Here is an 8,955-nt window from a genome sequence, read left to right as displayed (position 1 = left end):
AAGTTAGTGCAGCCACTTTGGAGAACAGTGTGGAGATTCCTGAAGAAATTAAGAATAGAGCTTCCCTATGACCCTGCAATTGCACTGCTGGGTATTTACCCCAAAGATACAGACGTAGTGAAAAGAAGGGCCATTTGTACCCCAATGTTTATTGCAGCAATGGCTACGGTCGCCAAACTGCGGAAAGAACCAAGATGCCCTTCAACGGATGAATGGATAAGGAAGATGTGGTCCATATACACAATGGAGTATTATGCCTCCATCAGAAAGGACGAATACCCAACTTTTGTAGCAACATGGACGGGACTGGAAGAAATTATGCTGAGCGAAATAAGTCAAGCAGAGAGAGTCAAGTATCATATGGTCTCACTTATTTGTGGAGCATAACAAATAACATGGAGGACATGGGGAGATGGAGAGGAGAGGGAGTTGAGGGAAACTGGAAGGGGAGATGAACCATGAGAGACTATGGACTCTGAAAAACAACCAGAGGGTTATGAAGGGGCGGCAGGGGGGTGGGGGGGTTGGGAGGTTGAGGAACCAGGTGGTGGGTAATAGGGAGGGTACGTACTGCATGAAGCACTGGGTGTGATGCCAAAACAATGAACACTGTTATGCTGTAAATAAACAAATAAAAATAAATATAAAAAAAATTGACAAGGGAAGAAACAACAAATGTTGGAGAGGTTGTGGAGAAAGGGGAGCCCTTTTACACTGTTGGTGGGAATGCAAGTTGGTAGAGCCACTTTGGAAAGAAGTGCAGAGATTCCTCAAAAAATTAAAAATAGAGATACTCTATGACCCAGCAATTGCACGACTGGGTATTTACCCCAAAGATACAGATGTAGTGAAAAGAAGGGTCATATGTATCCCCAATGTTCATAGCAGCAATGTCCACAAGAGCCAAACTGTGGCAAGAGCTGAGATGTCCTTCAACAGATGAATGGATAAAGAAGATGTGGTCCATATATACAATGGAATATTACTCAGTCATCAGGAAGGATGAATACCCAGCTTTTGTATCAGCATGGATGGGACTAGAGGAGATTATGTTAAGTGAAATAAGTCAAGCAGATAAAGACAATTATCATATGGTTTCACTTATTTGTGGGACATAAGGAAATGCATGGAGGACATTAGGAGAAGAAGGGAAAAATGAAGGGGAGGCGATAAAGAGGGAGACAAACTATGAGAGACTATGGACTCCAAGAAACAAACTGAGTTTTTTAGAGGGAAGGGCGTTGGGGGTTGGGTTAGCCCAGTGATAGGTATTAAGGAGAGTATATATTGCATGGAGCACTGGGGGTTATATGCAAACAATGAATCATGGAATACTACATCAAAAACTAGTGGTGTACATTATGGTGACTAACATAACATGATAGATAGATAGATATATAGACAGAATATTCCCTTAGAAATCCTATAGACTCAAACCGTAATACACTGAAGACTGAACTCATCATCTTAACACCCCAAAATTCATCTTCCCACTTCATGCCCTATTTCAATGAAAGGAACAATAATCATTGCAGTGAGCCATACAAGAAATATGAGAATTGCCTTAGACTCTTTACTATTTTCCCTTTCTTCCCATGTCATTCTTGCTGCTGCCAAGGACTCAAATTCTACCTCCTTTAATATCACTTGCATTTCTTCCCTGTACTTTATTCCCACTAATGGCCACTGCTCTAGTCAGTAGCCATTGCTTCTAATCTGATTACTGCCACAGCCTCCTAACTGGACTCTCTGGGTTTCAGAACAGTTCTTTTCCCGTTTACTGTAAATACCTCTCATAAAAGCCATCTTTTTAAAAGCATAGTTATAATTATTTCATTCTGCTGATTAAATTCCTTTTGTGGGCCACCACCACCTGCACGGTTAAGAGTTCAAACTCCTAATCTTAGCATCCAGAATTCTTCACCATCTGGCTCCTGACTACCCTCTAGTTTTGCCCCCATCACTTCCTCATAGTTACTGTACTGTCAGTCGCCTAAAAGCATTTTCAGTTTCCCAAATTTGACAGGATATCTCATGCTTCTCTGTTTGCTTTCCCTTACCTGTTTCCACTTTCTGGTATAGCTTAACTCTGTTCACATTTTCATCCAACTAATAGCAGGTGGCTCTTCAAAATTCAACTAAGAAGTTAAGTTTTCATTTTCTATGAGAAACTTCCTAGAGGACATGTTTAGTTTGACTTTTTATCTCCAACATTTAGTCCAGTGCCCAGTGTAGAGACAAGTGTTTGTAATATCAATAATTACAAACATGTATTCAACTTACAGACTTTGGGCAAAAGTGCCTGGGTTTGTTGTCACTCCGTTTTTTCAGGAATTCTGGGCGATAACTACTCCCCCTGCTTTTCAGTCAACACAGGTCTCCACCCAAACTCTTCTGATGATTCTCTCAGCAAAATGTATCTGGGTTCATGGACCATAGGTCAACAGGAGTGAACCAGTCAGCTCTGACACTGGCACTGCTACTGGGTACCAGTGCAGACAGAAGGAGCCCAACTAAGCACAGGACAGTGAAAACAGATTCCTGGAATCTTCAAGGAACACAATCAATGCTCCCTTGCTTCATTATGGAAAATTAAAAAATCAAGGACTGATCTTTTGGAGTCTAGAATTACAGTCCATACCATGAGGTCTTTACTGATATCTGCAGCTCACACTTTCTTGAACCTCTAGAACAATTCTTGATTTCTGTCATTCATTTTAATACCTTACTACATTTTATGTAACTCTTTACCTACTGTGTAGTTTCCCACATTTACATGTAATCACTTTGTAGGCAAAAACAAAAACCCACACAAAATAACAGGGCATATTTCTCCATGTAAGAAGTACCAGAAACCCGAGAAGTTTAAATATTTTCAGTTTTTCTAAGAAAGAAGGGATGATTCTATAATTTATAAACTTATTGTGTCTAAAATAAAAAAAAACTAGCAAAAAAATCATTAAAAGTTGTTTTTTGAGTATATAGAAGGGTGAATTTGTAATTACCAGAGGCCACTTGCATTCATGGAGGACAAATTATGCTAAATGAACCTAACTGTCTTTTCCAAATGGTAAACTGAATTATGATAACAATTCATATCAATCTGAGATTTTTATAATACAAAGCACTTTACACAGGTAATTCTCAGGTACCATAGCATTGTGGAAAGATAATGTATTTTTAAGCAAAACAGATGCGAGTTTGAATTTTGGTGCTACTTTACTTCATTGAACATCTTTTCTTTAACTGTATATTTAAAACATATGCAAAGATAATCTGTATTCCAGTCCAGTTACTGAAATAAGCAATATCTGCATTTTATGGAGAATTTATTCTAATTATCACTATTCTTAAGGTGATAAATGGTGCGAAATGTAATAACGTTGTCATGATAAAAGGTGAGGAATGTAATAGTGTTGTCTTTTTTGCATATGGGAAAATCAAGGGTAAGTTTAAGTAGTTTTTCACATGACATCCAACAAGTGTGTTAAAGAATAAAGATTAGATTCCCTGTTCTCAGCTATATGTTTTCCCCTATGCCACAGAGGAGGGAGATAACTTCATTTCATCATTTTGCAAGCATGGAGTATATAAAATGGAAAAGAACTGAGACCTGGATAGTATTACAATACAGACAGTTTCTAGGCATTTAACTGATTAGACCTTCATAATGTTGATCAAAATCCACCTGGTTGGGGGTGGGGTGCACTCTTTCATCCTACAGAGCTCTGACTTGGCCTATTCAACAATTCAGTTAAATTAAATACAGGGCATTCTGATTAAATTTGTAAACAGAGAATGCAGCAAGTAGGTAATATGCTGGATATCAAAATCCAGAGTAATTTTAAAAGAAATGGTAAGAAGAATGAGTCAAAATAATGAAACCAGTTTTATCAGAGATGAAGAAAAAAATCCTGTATTTATGATTTAAAAAGTAAACATACTTCAACAGCACACATACTGATATTGGCATGATAGAGAGGTTAGCATGGCTCCTGTGCAAGAATGACACACAAATTTGTGAAGTGTTCCATGGTTTTTTTTTCCTTTTTAAATTAAACTTCATGAGTATGGTACAAGAGAGACATGGTTTAACAGCAGTTAAATATGAAAACAACTCTATGATTTAAGTTGAATACACATTCACTATGAATCAGTAATATGATAAACCGACCACTTAACCTTTGGTTGCATTCAAAGAAATTCAGCATCATACACAATGAAGACAATGGTTTCAAACTGTTCTGGGCTGGTCAGTCTTCACCTGGAATTTCACATTTAAATCCAAACACCATATTTTGAAAAGAACCTTGACAAACTAAAGGTCATCTGGGAGACATTCCCAGGATGGTAAAAAGCAAGAAATGCTTTGGAGATACTGGAGAAGTATACACTGGAGGAAAGAACACACCTGGGAAACATTAGAACGAAGGATCCAACTGGAAGAAAGATTTGACTTAGTCTGTGTAGATCCAAATAGTGGGCAAAAGACCATGGGAGGAGACGTCTCTCAGGACAAATGGATAGAGTGAATGTTAATGAAGTCTACTGTTTACCAAGCACAGAGTTAGTATGTGTCTTAATATACTTTATTTCTCATAAAACTCCTTTAGGTAGAAAGCACTGCTACAGCTATTTACAGATAAAGACATTTCTAGCTTAAAAGATTAAAATAACTTGCCCAGTGTCCTAAAACTAGTAAGTTTCTAATCAGAGATGCATCCTAACAACCTTAAGTTGTATGTATTATTTCAGTTAGAGTCTGAATTAACAACTTTGCTAAAGGTCAAACGTGATTACATGACGGAACTGGCTTAATAAGCACTTAACTTGTACCAGGACCTGGGCAGTATATCTCACAAGTATAGTTTATTTTAACACAACAGTGGTGTGTGATGGGTATTATTCTTCCCTTATAGATAAGGACACTGAGGCATAGATAGATAAAGCAACTTGTTCAAGATCATAAGTGACTGAGATGGGATTAAAACCCAGGTCTCGGTGGCTTAATCATTGTGCTATGGTGCCTCTCCTAGAGAAGCAGAATTTTCTACCAACTAAAGCTCTCTAAAAATGCTTGAAGAGGCAGCTAGGTCTTCATCACTGAAGTGGTCCAAGTAGAGTCTGGTGGGCCCTGTGTGAAGGTAGAGCTATGATGAGTTATGTAGAAACTCCAAGTCTTTATGATTCTGTCAAATTTGTTTTTCAGATTAATTTTTCACAGGGTGTGTTAAGTACCAAGTAGGTGCTTGGTAACTAGCTGTTGACCTGAATGGAATAGAAGTCCTCTCTCTACAAGGGAACCTCCAAGGGCCTTGCTGTGGGAGTTGTGGCTTTGCAAGTGAACTTTCTAGCTATTTGTGTCAAGGCTGAATTACAGGGAGGCAGGCTTCCCAGCACAGCTAGCAATTAGAGTCCAACCCACAAATTTATACACTGGACTGGCTGCTTGCGTGGGAAGGAGAAGGAAAGAGGTACTTTCAAGGGATAGTAGAGGCAGCCATAGGCAGCAGCACTGTGAATTGTGGCCACAAGACAGCCTGGACAGCTGGCCTCAGTCTTGACTTGGATTAAGATGTTTATTCTGCTTTGCCTCCCAGGCCTCTCCCTTCCTGCCCCAAGGGCTGTCCACTCGAGTGTCTGAAGAGGTGATTAATTAGATACAGACTCTTAGAACCTGCCAAGAAATGTTCTCAGACTAAGATTCACTTTGGGGGTGAAATATACCCTCCCAGTGGTACTATATAGAAATCCCCTCCCTTTGCTGACTTCTATAGTTGAAAGGTCATGATCCATGAAAAAATCTGAATTAAATGCATGCCATGCTGAGCTTTTGCCTGAGCAAAGATTTAACTGGTATTGTGAAATGGTAATGTAAGGACAGCATGCACCCAAGTCTTGATTGGGAGTTTCCTGGGAGCAAGTTTTCTCAGAAGAATATGCATGGATTGTATATTTGGTTTTTATTTTTATTTTTTATTTTTTAAAAGATTTTATTTATTTATTTGACAGACAGAGATTACAAGTACGCAGAGAGGCAGGCAGAGAGAGGAGGAAGCAGGCTCCCCGCTGAGCAGAGAGCCTGATGCGGGGCTCAATCCCAGGACCCTGGGATCATGACCTGAGCTGAAGGCAGAGGCTTTAACCCACTGAGCCACCCAGGCACCCCGTATATTTGGTTTTTAGAGAGAGGGTAAAAAGTCCTCTTGCTCAATGCCCACTCCAATGGTTTATCAGAAATACCCAAATTATCACTTCCTTCCATTAAAGCAGTGGTTTGCAAACATTTTGGTCTCAAATCTCATTTATACTCTTAAAAATAATGGAGGATTCCAAAGAGCTTTTGTTTGTGTGAACATACCTTTCAATATTTACTATATTGGAAATTAAAACTGAGAAAATTTTAAAATTTCAATTCATTAATTCCTTTTAAAATAACAATATATCATCATATATTAATATAATGTTTTTCTGAAAAAATAAATACATTTTCTAAATAAAAAATATTTGGTTGAGAAGACTGTTACTGTTTTATGTTTTTGAAAATCTCTTTAATGTCTGGCTTAATAGAAGGCAGCTGGATTCTAAGATCTGCTTCTGCTTTCAACGTTTGTGATATGTTATTTGGGTTGAAGGTTATGAAGAAAATCCCACCTCACACAGTATGTAATTAGGCAAGAGAGGAGTATTTCAACAGATTTTTTAGATAACTGTGGTGATTTTTTAGTACACCAAAACAGGTTAGTTGTAGTATGGAACCTGACCCCATATCAATGAACTTTTCATATTCTATTACATTAAAGTCCACTCATCTGTCCTGCACTTTGAATGGATCTTTTATCCATGCATGGTTCTGTAATATTATACATTAATCATTTAGGAAATATCGATGCACTGAGTTATGCAGATCTTCCAAATGTTGATACATTCCACTATAGAATATAAAAAATCTCACATCTATTAATACCACCCCTGATCTTATGAGAAAAATATTTAAGTATTGGAAACTTGTCAAGCTCATGGTGGCAGGTAAAAATTTTTTTAAGTTCTAATTTTCACTGAAAGCTCAAATTTGATCATTGAAATCAGATAGTATCAGTTGTTTTCCTTGAAATGACAAACTCACTTCGTTCATTTTTGAGAAAATGTCTGCCAGATACTCAAGTCTGAATAACCAATTTTTAAAGAAAAGATGGTGTTCCATGGCAAAAGTGGCTGATTTAGTTCACAGTTCAAAAAAAAAAATCTCACAAATGCTTTTTCTTCAGAATTTGGTATACTTCAAAAATGTTTTATGTGTGCTTCTGATTTTGTCACAGAAAATTTTAAAAATATGTGTACTTGAGGCACCTGAGTGGCACAGTCAGTTAAGTGTCTCACTCTTGGTTTCAGTTCAGGTCGTGGTCTCAGGGTCATGGGATCGAGCCCTGTGTTGGGCTGTGTGTTCAGCATTGATTCTGCTAAAGTTTCAATCTCTTCCTCTCCCTCTGCCTCCCCTATGCATGTACTCTCTCTCTCTCAAATAAACAAATAAATTTAAAAAAATATATATGTGTACTCAAGTGTTGGGATTTTAATAAAATTAATTAATTAATTAATTAATTAAATTATACTTCATCACAGAAAATCTTAAGAAAACTTCCTTTTTGTTTTTCCCATGAATGTGTGGTGTGGAAGCATGCAATGATAGTTGGGTATCCTGCCTTGATTTGTTCTAAAAGTGGCAGCAGCTATGTCCACAACTGCTCCTGCACCATCAGTGCAAATGTTAATTTAGTGCAAATGTTAACTTAGTGAGAATGACAGATGACATCTTAGCATTATTATGAGAATAGTTGTGACTTTGAAGACCTCCTAAAAGTTTCTTAAGGAGCCCAGAGGCCATGAACTGCACTTTGAGAACTGTTGGGATAAAGTGTTGAAAGACCTTATTAAAATTCAAGTGTCTTCTGGGAAGGATAAGTGAAAAAATAAATTCTTGGCAGTCACTTTCAGCTTTGTGTGGAGGCAGGGAAGTTCAACAAGTATGGCCTTCAACTTCAGGAGTCAGATAAACCTGGGATAGGATTCCAGATCCTATACTTTCTATCTCTGTAAGCCATGTAACTTTTAAGGTTTTGGTTTTTTACCTGTAAATGTAAATAATCCTAAACCTTAACATTTGCTATAAGGATTTAATATGATAAGTAAGTACCTAAAGCATAGTACATATGTAATAACTGTTAACTGGTCTTATAGTTTATGTTCTTATAAACTAGAAAGAATGGGATAAAAGATGGCTAAGTTTTTGTTTTTTTGTTTTTTAAGATGGCTAAGTTCTTAATGGGAACAGGGAACAGGAAGCTGCCTGAGAGTTGGGTAGGAAATTGCTAAGTATCAACTAAGTAAGATTAGCCATCTAGAGGGGGCATGGAAAAGAGGTGAAGAAGGGACTAAAGACAGCCTTCACTTTCTCATTCATCTATTCAAAAAATACATGATGATAATCTACTGCATGCCAGGCTCCAATTTTGCACTAAGAAAAGCCACAAAGAAATGTGGGCTGTATATACAACTGGTATAGTGGCCAGGATGTGGGATTCATGTCAGGAGACCCAGCTTTTGGTTCCAGTTTTTTATTAGCTGTGTTACCTAGGGCATGCCCTTTAAACCCTCTCAAATTTGGTTTTCCTATTTAAAAAATGGGAAAGATAATGAATGCTTTACTGTGATGTTTGAAAGAATAAATGTTAAAATGTGGTTAAAGCAGTCTTTAATTATTTTGGTGCCTGTGGTTCTTGAAGTGATTCACCTTTTAAGGCCTTGAAAATCAGCTTCACATAGATGAAGGAATCCCTCTATCCCAGGTTTCTGTGACTCTAAGTAAGAATAATAACTCTTGCTTACTTTTGAGGGGTCTTAGTACATACAGTGTCAATATGGTTTGTGTGTGGCCCATGGTGAGGTGCTCAATGA

At 37.6% G+C, this 8,955-nt stretch overlaps 1 pseudogene; it reads left to right on the top strand.

Annotated features, from left to right (window-relative positions):
• The first annotated feature begins 3,940 nt into the window (after positions 1-3,940).
• LOC123939523 lies at positions 3,941-4,040 on the top strand (annotated as a pseudogene).
• The last annotated feature ends 4,915 nt before the right edge of the window (positions 4,041-8,955 follow it).

Source organism: Meles meles, chromosome 3 (genome assembly GCF_922984935.1).
Source record: "Meles meles chromosome 3, mMelMel3.1 paternal haplotype, whole genome shotgun sequence".
Lineage (NCBI taxonomy): Eukaryota > Metazoa > Chordata > Mammalia > Carnivora > Mustelidae > Meles > Meles meles.
The sequence above is the reverse complement of the archived record's forward strand: the minus strand, read 5'-3'. Positions and strand labels throughout refer to the sequence as shown.